The sequence below is a fragment of the Schistocerca gregaria genome, chromosome 7 (genome assembly GCF_023897955.1).
Source record: "Schistocerca gregaria isolate iqSchGreg1 chromosome 7, iqSchGreg1.2, whole genome shotgun sequence".
Taxonomy (NCBI): Eukaryota; Metazoa; Arthropoda; class Insecta; order Orthoptera; family Acrididae; genus Schistocerca; species Schistocerca gregaria.
Window position 1 is genome coordinate 509,452,722 of NC_064926.1, and position 16,834 is coordinate 509,469,555.

Sequence of the window (16,834 nt, forward strand, 5' to 3'; positions counted from 1 at the left end):
TGAATACGATAACACTAAAATCTGCATGATGTGTTTCTTAATTTATCACGAATATTACGCATTAATCTATCTTTGCATGGCCAAGAGAAGCAAAGCTCGCCGTTTGTTTTTTCGCCTTATTTTCTATGTCGATCAGTCATGCGGTTTCGTATTTATTGCCAGCTCACATTTCCGGATATACCCACCCCTTAGTTTCCTCTCTTTTCCAGTATTGGTCTTTACTTCATAGTGTGCGTCAGTGTGAGAGGGATAGAAAGAGTGGGGGTACAATATACCTCTTGAACTGAATCCGACTAAAAGATTCGAGACTGTTCCAGTTTTGAAGGAAGTATTTGTCGTGGCTTGTTTTTTGCCTATGAACTGTGTAGTTCCAGTGTGACATGTATCGTGAACTTATCTGAATGGCAATAGACTTCATTCAAATTTTTCGATCAAAAGGAAGAAAACGTCAATTGTAGTTTTAAACTCAGCGTCCGTGTCTATGTGTTGTCACAGTGAAAGCACACCGTTAAACGACCAAATACAGTCGGGCATTAATGTGTCACGAGATATAGTTCCTTAATAATTGGAACAGTATCATTTCATTCTTGCTGGATATTGAATTTCATTTTTTTTCTGGTTGATTGCCCGCAAAGCCGAAATGTATAGTATGGTACATTTGTAAATTATCTCCCAAAGTATTTCATTAGCTACGTACAGTCGTACAAGAAAGTACGCCATAATTTTAAATGTAACGTCCGGAGCGACATCTCTTGGTAGTGGTCTCGAATTTGTAATCAATGCGCTTTTGCACAGTGTATAGATAAACAGTGTGAGAGTTGAATGTTTTGTTTTGTCAGTTGCATTTTAAAGTGAGTGCGAAATATGTAAAGCGTTACGACTCAGTGTTGCTTGTTAATCATCTTTTTGGGCCTGGTCTCCTCTTTCAAAAGCATGGTGTACGAAGAGTGAAAGGTAGCTTCAACGGGCTGTCAAACACCCAGTAAAAGCGCGTTTGGAGATGTTGCTCTAAACGCGGCTTTGGATCATTGCACATAATTATAGCAAACTTGAACACTGAGAAAACTGCGCAACATTTATTAAATAAGATATTTGATTCTAACGAGGTAGCCTGGGTGCTTCAAGAGGATAATGATCGGAAACATCGCAGCCGTCTCTGTACAGCGTCGAAACAAGACAACGGCCTGTCCACGATGGGATAGCCTCCAGTGTCTCGGGATACAAATTCGATCGAAAGTGTTTGGTCACATATTAAGATGATGCTTAAAGGAAGTCCAATATATACTTTGAAGCAGCTGTAGTATAAATTCAGGACGTTGCTGAGATGCGTTTACCAGTCAGGTCATTGCGCGCACAAATTTTTAGCGGCCCGCCAGAGACGTTGTCGCCAAACGTGTTCCTTATCTGGTTTCTTAAGACTGAACAAAAGAGCGATATAAAACTTGGACGTGGGACGGTAGTAAGGTTCGAAGCCGAGGCAAAGGCTGAGCAGTCTTCTGCACAATCAGCCACGATATGAGAACAACTAGCTTTCATTGTATCTAACGGCCCACTTCATACAGCGCGCAATGGGCTGATTAGGTAACTTCAATTATAATTCACTCGAAAACAGAGCAACGTGTCCAATTTTTTTGTTAACAAATATTTCTCAGCACAACCTACCTTGAAACACTCTTACAAGCTATTCAGACTGTTTCTGACCATCCTGCATGTTCTTGAAATAAATAAGGAGTTATTCTTTAGAAGGCATTATAAATGGCTTTGGCTTTTACATATGGTACCATAGTGAGACTAGCACAGTGGCTTATGGGCTCTCACGTACCGGACTGAAGATTATGGGCAAGACTTTTTCTAACCCTCCAAAATGGGTAGTGGTCGGAACCAATTAAGCGGGTTTCAAGGGCAGGTAAATCCCTGGAAAAGGGAGGAATTTTCCGATGTTCGTGGCAGAGAAACTTCCGGAAGTCCTACAGTAATTAGCACTTTACATAAACGTTGTAAACGGGAAAAGGTAATGGCCAATGAGAGTACTTACGTTCTGCTACTGATTCATATTGATTGGAATGCCTCAAAGTTGAATAATTCAGTGGAGCGGTTCGGGAAATCAATATGTCAACTGGTAGTCCTCATCTACATCTAAGTGACTACTCTGGATTTTAGATTTAAGTGTCTGGCACAGAGTTTATTGAACAACATGTACGGTGTAGAAGTCGTGTGCCCTCTGAAGCTGAGGTGGTGTTTCTTAGTGTACCTCTGAAGTCACGAGATAGCTATCATTCGTAATCAACTGTGTTGTTTCCTGCAGAACGAGAAAAAGAGACTGTGAAACATAGATCTCGTTTGCGGGCGTGGTTCCTGGGATGAGTCTTCATGGTTTTTTTGTACAAGTGGTCCGTACAGCGAGTGTGGGGACACTCAGTAAGCAGGCACCTCAGAGTAGGGCTTGGGGTCTGGTAGATGGTCGGTGGTGTTTAATGAAGGGGACGGCCTTTCAGAGAGATGTCTGGTACTGAGAAGGAGCATTATGAGATTTCTAGGACAGGTTATGCTCATTGGTTGGTATCGTTCAGTCAGAAAGGGACATGGATTTTCTACATCTACGTCTACATTTTGCAAACCACTGTGACGTGCATGGCAGAGGGTTCGTCCCATTATATCAGTTATTATGTATCTTCCTGTCCACTCACGTATGGAGCACGGGAGGAATAAGTGTTTGACTATATCTGTGCGTACAGTAATTATTCTAATCTTATCCTCTAGATTCCTAAGTGAGGATTATGTATGGGGTTGCAGTATGTTCCTAGAATCATCATTTAAAGCTGGTTCTTGAAACTTCGTTAATAAACTTCCTTCGAATAGTTTACATCTGTTCTCAAGAGCCTGCCTGTTCAGATCCCTCAGTATCTCTGACACTCTCCTATGAACTAAACAAGACTGTGGCCATTTGTGCTGTCCGTCTCTGTATACATTCAATATGCCCTGTTAGCCCTATCTGTTACGGGTTCCACGCACCTCAGCAATATTCTGGAACCGGTCAGATTTCTAAGTAATCTGTTTTGTAGACCGATTGCGCTTCCCCGAATTCTGCCTAGACCAGGGTTTATATCGATAGTAGGTCGGTGGTCATAATGTTCTAGCTGCTCGGTGTATGCATGTTCCACATCCCCTAACTCACTCTGTCTGGTTCAAACGAAGCTTTGTACACATATCACTTACTGTCTGGAAAGAGCGACTATGAGTGTAGCAACCACCTACTTCTCAAAGCGATTGATCTGCTGATGAAAAGGAGCGTACCTCATGACGCTCAAATAGCGAGACTATGTTCATTCATTACTTGAGAATGAGAGCATTCAGTGACTTGCAACCAACTTTACACAAAATTTCAAACCTTTAAACCTTACTCTCGCTATTACGTCCGCCTCCCTCCCCCCCCCCCCTCCCCTCCCCCTCCCCCAGATGGACAGACACAAAGTTATAAAATGATGAAACCTTGAAAGTCAAGCATCAGGTTTGAATTTATTACTGGCTTATTACTGGCTATACTCGCAACTCGTTTCGCTGGCAGCACCTACAAATAACACAGGATAATAGTCCTTCAAAATTATGTCACCAGATACGTCGTGATAAACATTAAGCTGCATGGAAACGAAACTGCAGAGGGAAATTCTCTAGAGACATGATTGAAAAGTGCGTAGAAATATTCTCTAGAGCCATAAGTGAAATATGCGTACAAATATGTCAAATACTTTTCTAAGATAAAAACCTTCTCCTAAACCTCTGGATCGATTTCAGCCAAACCTCATACACATATTACTATATTACTAACCGGAGAGAAATACTGTGGGGGTAACAACCAAGTCTCCTGTCGTGGTGAGGGTCATAACGCGGAGAGACAAGTAGGGGGGGGGGGGGGGTGGAGGAGGAGATGGACAGAGTGAGGGACAAGAACGAGATGAACTAATAGGAGATTGGAGCAAATGCATACGAGAGCAAAGTCAGCCGTCAGCTAGTATTTATATGTTTCGAAACACAGTAAATACACGCAATCTAAATATAGCTACATGGTAGCTACGTAAGTTACTGTACGCTAACAAGCTTATCATTTAAGATGTGTTTTTATGTTTGTCATTCTTCATACATACTAATTTAGTGTCCGTTCGGATTAATGATTTTTCGTGGATGAGCTTATGAGTCACAGGTGTCAGGAAACCTAAACAATAATCCAATGATATTTATTGCCCCACATTTTTATTTCCGACGTAAGGTTGGTAGTTCTCTTGAATTGCACAGTGTTTTTTAGTACACCTTTCACTAATTTTGTTCATAATATATCGTAAGAAAATTTTATCTAGATTAGAACATTTACGTCGTTTGCTGTGTCCCGACTTTTAGGTCTTTTCCCCACCTACTTTTGAAACAACCAGTCCACAAGTCGCTGTTTTCTACAAATCTGACCTGCTACCAGGGTGCAGTCTCTTGTGATAGACAGAGTGTTCAGACAGAGCAGAACAGGAAACGAGCTGACTTGTTTAAATGGACACGAAACGTTCCCTCCGCGCGAGGCCAGTTTGCTGCGTCTTGCGTGGGTATCGCCGACTGCAATCTGCCGACGGGCCGTCCAGTCTCTAGGGCCTGCGACCGGAACGGAACACACTCACACGGCCGGGCTCCGCTAGATACAAAGCACACACACACACACATATGGGAGCAAGCGGGGGCGCAGAGGCCCACGTATGCGGGGACGGACGCGTCAGCGAAAGGCTTCATTAGCGAAAACGACTTCACGTGTATCGGCGCTGGCGGCAGATAATGGGAGCCGATAGGCCGTCACACGGGCTGGCTAATTACTCGGAGTGAGGCAGGCAGGGCGTGCGTGCACGCTCTGCCCCATCTGCTGGCCTGCTCTTCTCTGCGCCGCCCGCTTTCGTTGTGGGCGTAACCTCCACTATCAGGGCGGCGCATTCAGGCCCGTCGCAACAGACTGCGGGGGCAGGTAGCGGCCGCAGCGGGGAGCTCGAGCATTCACCAGTACACCACTCTCTAAAAGGTTCCACTGCAGGAGGCTACAATAAGCGTCGAACGACATGGGTAGAGTGCGTACAAAACCCATTGCGTGAGAAAAAAGTGAAATATCCACAAGGCATCGTTGGATGTCAGGGTAAACTTCTTCATGTACTGAACACGCCATTGTAGGGTATTTTAAATGATTAAAATTGCAATTCTCTATAACGGGTACAACAGCCGTGATGGCGCACAATCGCAACAGGAAGAATGGCCACGAATGTGTCATTGCTATTGTTCGTGTTTAGTGTTGTCACCTGGCCTTGTAGACTCTATAAAGGCCGTGAACGGCGCAGATACTGATCGATCGCTATCAACGACACGTAGATGCCGCATCGGCAGGCGGCGGTTTACTTGGGCGACCGCCTCTTGAGAACAAATGGATAGAACTGGGACTGTTGACATTTATAAAAATATCGCGAATCCCATATACTGATATGTAAACAACATAGGAACGGACATCAATATATGGGAGAAAGTTACTGATACATCGATACATCCGTGGAAGGAATATCGACATACCGGCATATAAAAATATAGGATGAACGCTGTAAATATACTGCCAGTTTTAGAGCTATTATTCACTTATTATTAGATATTCTGTACATCAACAAGCTAGCATCCTGCCTATTCTCTTAGAGCAAGAACTGAAAGGAAACGGATGCACGTTCACGCTTGGCGATAACCACTTTGCTAACAATGAATGGGTAGGGTTGTTTGGGTGAGGAGTTCAGACAGCGAGGTCATCGGTCTCATCGGATTAGGGAAGAATGGGGAAGGATGTCGGCCGTGCCCTTTCAAAGGAACCATTCCGGCATTTGCCTGGAGCAATTTAGGGAAATCACGGAAAACCTTAATCAGGATGGCCGGACGCGGGATTGAACCGTCGTCCGCCCGAATGCGCTAACAATGGAAACTGTAAGTAAGCAGCGCAGTAAAAGGTCTCCGATGGGTCCGTCGTTCGGTTTCGTCACATATCAGATTTATCCGGAACACTTCATGAAGTCTCACTGTGTCTTTTTTTTTTTATTTCTGCAAATGCCAGCGACCTAGTAGCCGTAGTGTCAAAACTGCGTGGTGAAATTAGCCGTTGTATTTTCTGCTGGTAGCACCGAGAGCCGATTACGTCATTACCCCACATACGTGTCCACCCTTGAAGAATGACTGTATTAAGAAATAGCACTAATTGCGTTACAAATTTTGTTTAACGCAGCTGGTGTGCTGTTTCATCACATCGGAAACCTTGTTATCACATTCACCCTCCCATCCCCATCCCCAGTGCAATCGGACTACCTCTGTCCGCCAATGAAAGCTCAAAATGCAGTAAGATGTGAAAGTAAAATTATGTTTTGCTACAGTTTCAAAAGGACCAATATATATCCAGAAATAGATTTTTCACTCTGCAGCGGAGAGTGCGCTGATATGAAACTTCCTGGCAGATTAAAACTGTGTGCCACTGCAGAGTGAAGAATCTCATTCTGGAAACATCCCACAGGCTGTGGCTAAGCCATGTCTCCGCAATATCCTTTCTTTCAGAAGTGCTAGTTCTGCAGGGTTCGCAGGAGAGCTTCTGTAAAGTTTGGAAGGTAGGAGGCGATATACTGCCAGAAGTAAAGCTGTGAGTACCGGGCGTGAATCGTGCTTCGGTGGCTCAGTTGGTAGAGCACTTGCCCGCGAAAGGCAAAGGTCCCGAGTTCGAGTCTCGGTCGGGCACACAGTTTTAATCTGCCAGGAAGTTATATATATATATATATATATATATATATATATATATATATATATATATATATATGGTCATCCGTCTTATGACTGATTTGATGCGGCCTGCCACGAATTGCACTACAGTAACAGCCTCTCGATCTCAGAGTAGCACTTGCAATCTACGTCCTCAATTAATTGCTGGATGCATCCAAATATCTGTCTTTCTCTACAGATTTGCCGTCTGCAGCTTTCTCTAGTACCACGGAAGTCATTCTCTGATCTCTTAACAGATAGCCTATCATCCTGTACCTTCTTCTTGTCAGTGTTTCCCACATATTGCTTTCCTCTCTAATTCTACGCAGAACCTCCACATTCCTTACCTTATCAGACCACCTAGTTTTCAACATTCGTCTATAGCACAGCATCTCAAATGCTTCGATTCTCTTCTGTTACGGTTTACGAACAGTCCATGTTTCACTATCATACAAATGCTGTACTCCAGACGTACATTCTCAGAAATTTCTTCCTCAAATTGAGGCCTATATTTGATACTAGTAAACTTCTCCTGACCGGGAATGCTCCTTTTGCCAGTGCTAGTCTGCTTTTGGTGGCCTCCTTGCTCCGTCCGTCATTGGTTATTTTGCCACCCAGGTAGCAGAATTCCTTAACTTCATCTATTTCGTCACCACCAGTCCTGATGTTAGGTTTCTCGCTGTACTAATTTCTGCTACTTCTCATTACTTTTGTCTTTCGTCTATTTATTCTCTGTCTGTATTCTTTACTCATTACACTGTACATTCCATTCAGCTCATTATATAATTCTTTTACGCTTTCACTCAGGACAGCAATGTCATCAGCGAATCGTATCACTGATATTCTTTCATCTTGAATTTTAATTCCAGTCCTGAATCTTTCCATTATGTCTATCATTGTTACTTCGATGTACAGACTGAAATCTAGGCGCAAAAGATAATATCCCTATCTTACACCCTTTGTAATCCGAGCGCTTCCTTCTATGTCGTCCACTCTTATTATTCCCTCTTTGCTCTTGTACATATTGTATATTACCCTTCCCGCCATACAGCTTACCTAACTTTTTTCTCGGAATTTCGAACATCTTGCACCATTTTACAGTGACGAACGCTTTTTCAAGGTCAACAAATTCTATGAATGTGTCTTGTGTTTTTTTCTTTAATCTTGCTTCCATCATCAACCACAACGTCAGAATTTCCCCTCTGGTGCCTTTACCTTACCTGAAGCCAAACTGATCGTCATCCAACACATCCTCCATTTTCTTTTCCATTCTTCTGTACATTATTCTTGTCAGCAACTTGGATGCATGAGCTGTTAATCTGATCGTACGGTAATTCCAACTTTTCAACTCTGGCAATCTTAGGAATTGCGTGGATATTTTTCCGAAAGTCAGATGGCATGTCACCGGACTCACACATTCTACACAGCAACGTTGAATAGTCGGTTTTTTGCCACTTCCCTCAATGGTTATAGACATTCTGATGGAATGTTATCAATTCCTTCTGTCTTATTTGATCTTAAGTCCTCCAAAGCTCTCTTAAACTCCAAAACGGATCCATTATCTTCTCTAAATCGGCTCCTGTTTCTTCTTCTATCACTTGAGACAAATCTTTCCCCTCCAACGTAATATTTCCACCCATCCACTCTTTCCTCTGCATTTAACAGTGGAATTCCCGTTGCACTTTTAGTGTTACCACCCTTGCTTTTAATGTCTCCGAAGGTTGATTTGACTTCCTGTATGCGAAGTCAGTCCTTCCGACAATCATTTATCTTTCGATTTCCTCATATTTTTCATGCAGACATTTTATCTTAGCTTCCCTGCACTTCCTATTTATTTTTTTCCACAGTGACTTGTATTTCTGCATTTCTGAATTCCCCTGAACATTTTTTCATTTCCTTTTTTCACCGACCAGCTGAAGTATTTCTTCTATTACGCAAGGGTTCTTCGCAGCTACCTTCTTTGTACCTATGTTTCTTTCTTTCGAACTTCAAGCGTGTCCCCTGACCCCTTAGTACTTCTGGATCCCACTTCTTTGCGTATTGATTCTCCCTGACTATTCTCTTGAACTTTAGCACACTCTTCATCACTGTTACATGGTGAACTGAGTCTATACCTGCTCATGGGTACTCCTTACAGTCCAGTATCCGATTTCTGAATCTCTATTTCACCATGATGTAATCTAACTGAAATTTTCCCGTAAAACCAGGTCTTTTCCAAATTACCTCCTCCTCATGTGATTCTTGAATAGAGTATTCGCTATTACTAGCTGGAATTTATCACATAATTCAATTAGTCTTTCTTCTCTCTCGTTCATTGTCCCAAGCCCATATTTTCCTGTAACCTTTCCTTCTACTCCTTCCCCTGTAACTGCATTCCAATCCCCCATGACTCTTAGATTTTCATTTCCTTTTATGTACTGTGACTCCCTTTAAATATCCTCATATACTTTTTCTATCTCTGAATTACCGTTGTCGGTGTAAGTTTTGCTGCCGATTCTAACGAGGACAGCCCCATCACTGAACTGCTCACTATAGCATACTCTTCGCCCGACCTTTCCATTCATAACGAATCTTACTTCCGTTATCAAATTTCTACTGCTGTTGACATTATCCTATACTCTCTGTCCAGAAATCCTTGTCATCTTTCCATTTCGCTTCAATGACTCCTACTATATCTAGATTGAGTCTTTGCATTTCCCTTTTCAGATTTTCTGGCTTCCCTACCACATTCAAGCTTCTGACACTCCGCGCCCCGACTCGTAGAACGTTATCATTCTGTTGGTTATTTAGTCTTTTTCTCGTCGTTATCTCCCCTTTGGCAGTCCCCTCCCGGGCATCCGGTTGGGGGGACTATTCCACACTCTTTTACCAATGGGGAGATCATCATGACATTTTTTCAATCACAGTTCACATGTACGTGAATAAAAGTTCTGGCTCTTTAATGAAGCGGTTTGCATTGAATTCCGTATCCTCATGTCGTTGATCATTGCTGATTATTCCACCTGTAGGGGCAGTTTCCCAACCTATATACAAGTAGGTTACAGGACACTTGTTCACCCACTGCTTGAATATTGCTCACCAGTGTGGGATCCATTCAAGATAGGGTTGATAGAAGAGATAGAGAAGATCCAACGGAGAGCAGTGCGCTTCGTTACAGGATCATTTAGTAATCGCGAAAGCGTTACGGAGATGATAGATAAACTCCAGTGGAAGACTCTGCAGGAGAGACGCGCAGTGTCTCGGTACGGGCTTTTGTTGAAGTTTCGAGAACATACCTTCACCGAGGAGTCAAGCAGTATATTGCTTCCTCCTATGTATATCTCGCGAAGAGACCATGAGGATAAAATCAGAGAGATTAGAGCCCACACAGATGCATACCGACAAGCCTTCTTTCCACGAACAATACAAGACTGGAATAGAAGGGAAATACGATATAGGTACTCAAGGCACCCTCCGCCACGCACCGTCAGGTGGCTTGCGGGGTATGGATGTAGATGTAGATGTAGACGTAGATGTAGAGTGCCCTGTCTGCTTCTCTGCCCTCTTTGACGATACATTTGGCTTAATTAGGTTGACTTCGGCAGCCAGTGCAAATTATTTATCAAAATTTAACGATGGCTGGTATCGAATCAAGACCGAGGACGTTTTGATTACTAATATAAAATAAGAATATCGACACTCGATATTGCGATTTCAATATCGATAAATCGGGGAATCTTATATCGCCGATGTATCTTTCTGCAATAAGTATCGAAATATAGATAATTCATCAACAGCCAGTGATGCAACCGCCCAGCGACCACAACGGGAATGAGTTTATGCACCAGTGACAAGTCAGTGAATCCTCCTTTGCAGGGAACCACAGTCATGTAGGACATTTTCAAAGAAATTTCCGCCATTTTGCTGATAAGTATTGTTTATTTATTTCGCACTATCACTTTTTCGGCTTTGTAGCCATTCGCAAGTGCATGTTGAAATGTTACAATATGTCTGACATGTGACATGCCATCATGGAAGAAACATATTTCTGGTCTTACCCACTGAGGTGACAAAAGTCGTTGGTTATCTCCTAATATCGTGTCGGACATCCTTTTGCCCGGCGTAGTGCAGCATCTCGATGTGGCACGGACTCAACAAGTCATTGAAGGTCCCCTGCAGAGATATTGAGCCATGCTGTCTTTACATCTGTCCTTATTGGCGAAAGTGTTGCCTGCTCAAGAATTTGTGCACGAACTGACCTCAGGATTATGCCCAGTAAATGTTCTATGGGAGTCTTGTCAGGCGATATAGGGGACAAAAATCATGCGCTCCAATTGTCCAGAATGTCCTTCAAATCAGTTGGGAACAGTTGTAGCCCGGTCACAAGGCGCATTCACATCCACAAAAATTACATCATTTTTTGGCTGCAAATAGTCTCTAAGTGGCAGAAAATAATACACACATCGAGAAAGTTTTGCACCACCTCAGTTTTTAGAGCTTCGGAACCTGTACAGAAAACTGGAATAGAGATCAACATAAACGTAATTCCCGCCCTTTATGTTTCTCATGAAAACCACACATTGTAGTTTCTACCACCATACAGCAAGACCTTCAGAGGTGGTTGAACAGATTGGTGTACACACCGGTACCTCTGATACAGAGTATCACGTCCTCTTGTATTGATGCATGCCTTTATTCGTCGTGGCATACTATCCGCAAGTTCAACAAGGCACTGTTGGTCCAGATTTTCCCACTCCTCAACGGCGATTCGGAGTAGATCCCTCAGAGTGGTTAGTGGGTCATGTCGTCCATAAACAGCACTATTCAATTTATCCCAGGCATGTTCGATAGGTTTCAAGTCTGGAGAACGTGCTGGCCTCTCTAGTCGAGCGATGTCGTTGTCCTGAAGGAAGTGATTCACAACATTTACACGATCTGGGTGCGAACTGTCGTCTTTGAAGACGAATGCCTCGCAAATATGCTGCTGATATGGTTGCACTATAGATCGGAGGATGGAATTCAGGTATCGTACAGCCGTTACGGCGTCTTCCATTACCACCAGCGGTGTACGTCGGCCCCACATGATTCCACCCCAAAACAACAGGGAACCTCAATCTTGCTGCACTCGCTAGACAGTGTGTCTAAGGCGTTCAGCCGGATTGGGTTACCTCAAAACACTCTCCTACGATATTCTGGTTTAAGGCATATGCGACACTCATCGGTGAAGAGAACGTGATGCCAATCGTAAGCGGTACATTCGGCATATTGTTGGACCCATCTGAACCGCGCTGCATGGTGTCGTGTCTGTAAAGATGCAACTCGCTATGGACGTCTGGAGTGAAGTTGCGCATCATGCAGCCTATTGCACACAGTTTGAGTCGTAGCACGAAGTCCTTTGGCTGCACGAAAAGAATTATTCAACATGGTGACGTTGGTGTCTGGGTTCCTCTGAGCCATAATCCGTAGGTAGCGGTCACCCACTGTAGTATTGGATCTTGGGCGGTATGAGCGAGGCGTGTCATCGACAACTGTTGTCTCTCTGTATCTCCTTCATGTCCGAAAAACGTCGCTTTGGTTCACTCCGAGACGCCTGGACACTTTCCCTGTTGAGAGCCCTTCCTGGAACAAAGTAACAATGCGGACACGATAGAACCGCAGTATTGACCGTCTAGGAATAGTTGAACACTACAGACAACCCGAGCCGTGTACTTCCATCCTGTGGAATGACCGGGACTGATCGGCTGTCAGACAACCTCCGTCTAATAGGCGCTGCTCATACATGGTAGTTTACATCTTTGGGCGGGTTTAGTGACATCTCTGAATAGTCAAAGGGACTGTGTCTGGGATACAATATCCACAGTTCACGTCGATCTTCAGGAGTTCTGGGAAACTGGGTGATGCAACACTTATTTTGATGTGTGTAGTTGACAGTCAAAGATCCATTCAATTGGACCCGAGGACCCAGTTCATTCCTTATAATCACAACACACACCAATGTGGATTTACTTCCAGCTTCTACAGTGCCTAATCGAGAACTTCGATCGGTGGTTTCGTGGGGTCGGTACCGCACTCAAAACCTGCCATCAGCTTTTAGCAACAGAAACCGGGACTCATCTAACGAGGGCATCATTTTACAGTCGGCTGAGGTCCAACAGATATCTTAAACAGCCTACGAGAGGCGCTGAAGTCGATGTCGTGCTGTTAGCAAAGACACTTATGCCGGTCGTTTGTTGCAGTAGCCCACCAGCGCCATATTTTGCCGCGCTGTCGAAACCGATACATTCGTCCTACGCCCCAAACTGGTTTCTGCTGTTATTTCACGCAGTGTTGCCTGCCTGTTGGTACAGACAGCTCTAAGTAAATGCCGTTGCTCTCGGTCGTTAAGTAAAGGCCGTCGGCCACTGTGCTGTCAGTGGTGAGACGTTATGCCTGAAATCTGGTATTCTCGGCACACTTGTGGCACTGTGGATCTGAGAAATTCTCTAACGATTTCCGAGGCGGAATGTCGAATGTGCCTAGCTGCAAGTACCGTTCCGCGTTCAAAGCCTATTAATCCCGTTCTGCGGCCATAATTGTATCGGACACCATTTCACATGTACCAACTGAGTACATGTGATGGCTCCGTCACTGCACTGCCAATTCTACCGCCATCAATATATGTGGATATCGCTATCCCATGACTTTTGTCACTCCATTGTGCACCACTTGTCGTATTACAGGATGTCAGAACGTACGGAAGACACTAGACACGGCAGACGTTGTGCACAGTGAATAAATTGCTATACTGACACACGATATCAAAAACAAAGTGAACAGATACAGTATTCAATGAATGTAACTCCATCTTCTGTCGCCGGCCACAGTGGCCGAGCGGTTCTAGGCGCTACAATCTGGAACCGCGCGACCGCTACGGTCGCAGGTTCGAATTCTGTCTCGGGCATGGATGTGTGTGATGTCCTTAGGTTAGTTAGATTTAAATAGTTCTAAATTCTATGGGACTGATGACCTCAGAAGTTAAGTCCCATAGTGCTCAGAACCATTTGAACCATTATCCATCTTCTGTCTGGAGTCTGGGGCTACGGCTGGTCAATATCCAATAAAACAATACCAATCGCCGTTATTTACGTTTTATTTTTAGGCTATCAGTTTCGATGGTACACTACGTCATCTTCAAGGCTGCTTCATTCGATTAACTTTCGTGTCACAAAATATAGCATTTAAAACTGCTGCTGTATTTTGTGACACGAAGGTTACTCGGATGAAGCAGGCCTGAAGATAACATAGTGTATCATCGATACTAGTAGTGTAAAAATAAAACATAAATAACTTCGATTAGTATTGTTTTATTGGATAAAGTATTCAGTGAGTAACTACTAGAAGGTGGATGAAGAAATAAGTCGGTGGAAAATCGTTACTGGAGGACCTGCGAAATCATTCGGATACTCAAGCTGTCTAAAAATAGTTCATTTTGGTCACTGGAAGGAGAAGTACAGAAAAAATGAAAACTCCTGAAAGACAGGAAAAGACCAATTGAAAAAAAGTAATCGTCTGGTAATCTTAGTCTAAGACAGAAAGATACATATTAACGAATATTGGAATGCATCTCTCTTGTTCGTGTGTTATCTTGGGTCCGTATGAGCTGTTTCTTAACGGCAACACTATTTCAATTCGTGAAAACAAAGCTGGGTAAACGAAAACGACGTAATCGTCATACCTGTTGCGATCTGGACGAAGGAAACTGGTCTGCTTCTTGCTGGCGCAGGTCGTTAAAATGAAAAGTATACGCATTGCTATCGTTCATCGTGACGCACCAGCTGAGTGAGACGACTCGTGTTAGAACACTCACTCTTGCGACTCCTTTGACATCAGTCTCTATTTATTTCTGTCTTACGCTAACTTCTTAGTCACAGAACCTCTGCTACGTTCATCGTCAAAAATATTGTACCTACTTTCATCCTTTACAAATTTTACTCCTAATCTTCCTCCCAAGCCTAAGAAGTAGCTTTGGTTGTATTAGTATTTGCATCTGCAACTCAGACTCTGATTTCGGAAAACATCTCCATAAAATTATTTCTTTATTACTTCTATATTTATTCGCGTGATGTGCTTTTTCTAGTTCGAATGCCGGCCGCGGTGGTCTCGCGGTTCTAGGCGCTCAGTCCGGAACCCCGCGACTGCTACGGCCGCTGGTTCGAATTCTGCCTCGGGCATGGATGTGTGTGATGTCCTTAGGTTGGTTAGGTTTAAGTAGTTCTAAGTTCTAAGGGACTGATGACCACAGATGTTAAGTCCCATAGTGCTCAGAGCCTAGTTTGAATGCTATTCCACAGCATCAAATCTCAAGCGTCTCCACGTCATATTCAAACGAACACCTCCAGAAACACGTTTAGTCCTCGACAAAACCTGGCACAAATACATTTCAGTCATTGTGAAATGACTTATTACTTCTATCACAGACATTTTTAACTTTTCTCGTTCTAGAAATATATCGGGTCGATTTTCTTCCGATTTCTGTGCATCTTTTGCCAATTTGTTCTTTGCAAGACATCCGTGCATTTCCTTCGGTCAGTTTTATGCGACATCACGTTTCCATGTTCCCAGCTTTGATCTTAAATTGCAACCTTTTATTAGTAATTATTGTATTACAAATGTAAATCTATTTCTATTTGGATTTTTACTTTTCATTTGGTCTTCGCTACGTTAACAGCTGACGATTTAAGTACTATTTAACACAAGCTCAGTCTCCTCTACTAGTGCTGCAAATGTATTTCGTTGTTGCAGGCAGTATAAAAAGTTTCGCATCTGACTCTGTACTTCATCCAAATTGGTTTCCACACATATCTTAAACAATTCCGTTCATAAGTTTCACAAATGCCTTGAAAGGTTTAAAATACTGCTCACGTCTTCTTTGCATTACTGTCAGAAATTTAGGACTATTTCGTCGAAAAGCGGTATCTTTTATGAAGAGGAGATCGTCGTTGTTTGGCAGCTCTCCAGTATATCTTCCTACTTCTCAGTATGTGAATGTACTAAAATGACAAATTTTCACAATATCATCATAATTCGTCATGTGACACACCTCAGATTTATCTTCTCATGCGTCCTTCAACAGTGTGATGATAGCGTATTTATATTACGAAGTGTGGATAATACTATTGTAAGAAAGAAGTGTCTGATATCACTTCTTCATGTAATGGCATGGTGAACAAAAATAAATTATATATAATGTAATAAAATTTTTATGTGCAGCTCGTGTAATCTGTTAGTGGATGATACAAATATCACAGAATGATTCAGATAAGCTGCCCATCGCAAATACTATCCGAATCATTTGACAAATCTTAACTGTGTTTCACCCAGAAGAATTTTTATAAATGCCTCACTGAAGGAGATGTAATCTCTTTTCGGAGCTATATTAATAACAAAGATATCGTTATTAAATTACGTTCTTCAGACAGAAGTAAGGAACCTACTGCTGCTAGCTTCACAAATCACATAAATATCAATTTAATTGGCTTTCACTTACAGAAATGTGATGAGAAGTTCTGAAGAAATCACAGTATTTAGGATTTACCTGTTTCGAACATCAACCTGATTGCTGTCTTGTGCGAAAGTTCGGGTGGGTATACTGAACTGTCAGGTCAGGCAGGTAGGATGCTCCCACATCACACTGCGAGGGGCGTCTAGTTATATGTTCGGAGTAGTTGAGAGAAGTTTAATTTAAGATTGACTGTACATGGCTCCAATTAGCTGGAACAGTTCGCCACCTCGAATGCAAAGAATGTGATATCTAATGAAATCTAACTATTTAACCACGGTCGTAGTTCTACTTTTGTCTCTAAACCACAGCCTTGAAAGAAAATGAATTTCACAAATGGGATAAATGTATAAAACAAAAAATTCAGTGAAAAATCATGAAAACCTAGACGGGAATAAGAATCATAATTTAAAGTTGACAATTATACTGTAAAATTATATCTGTAGCTGTAACAGACAGGAAATCTCAAAAGAAAGAGGCCATGAACACTCATAAAATTCCAATTTTGTCATCAAGTGATAG

At 42.8% G+C, this 16,834-nt stretch overlaps 1 non-coding gene across 1 annotated transcript; it reads left to right on the top strand.

Moving 5' to 3' along the window:
- Positions 1 to 6,700: 6,700 nt before the first annotated feature.
- On the top strand, positions 6,701 to 6,775 carry Trnas-cga (transfer RNA serine (anticodon CGA)). The gene has a single exon. It is a non-coding gene; the product is annotated as a tRNA-Ser (tRNA).
- The last annotated feature ends 10,059 nt before the right edge of the window (positions 6,776 to 16,834 follow it).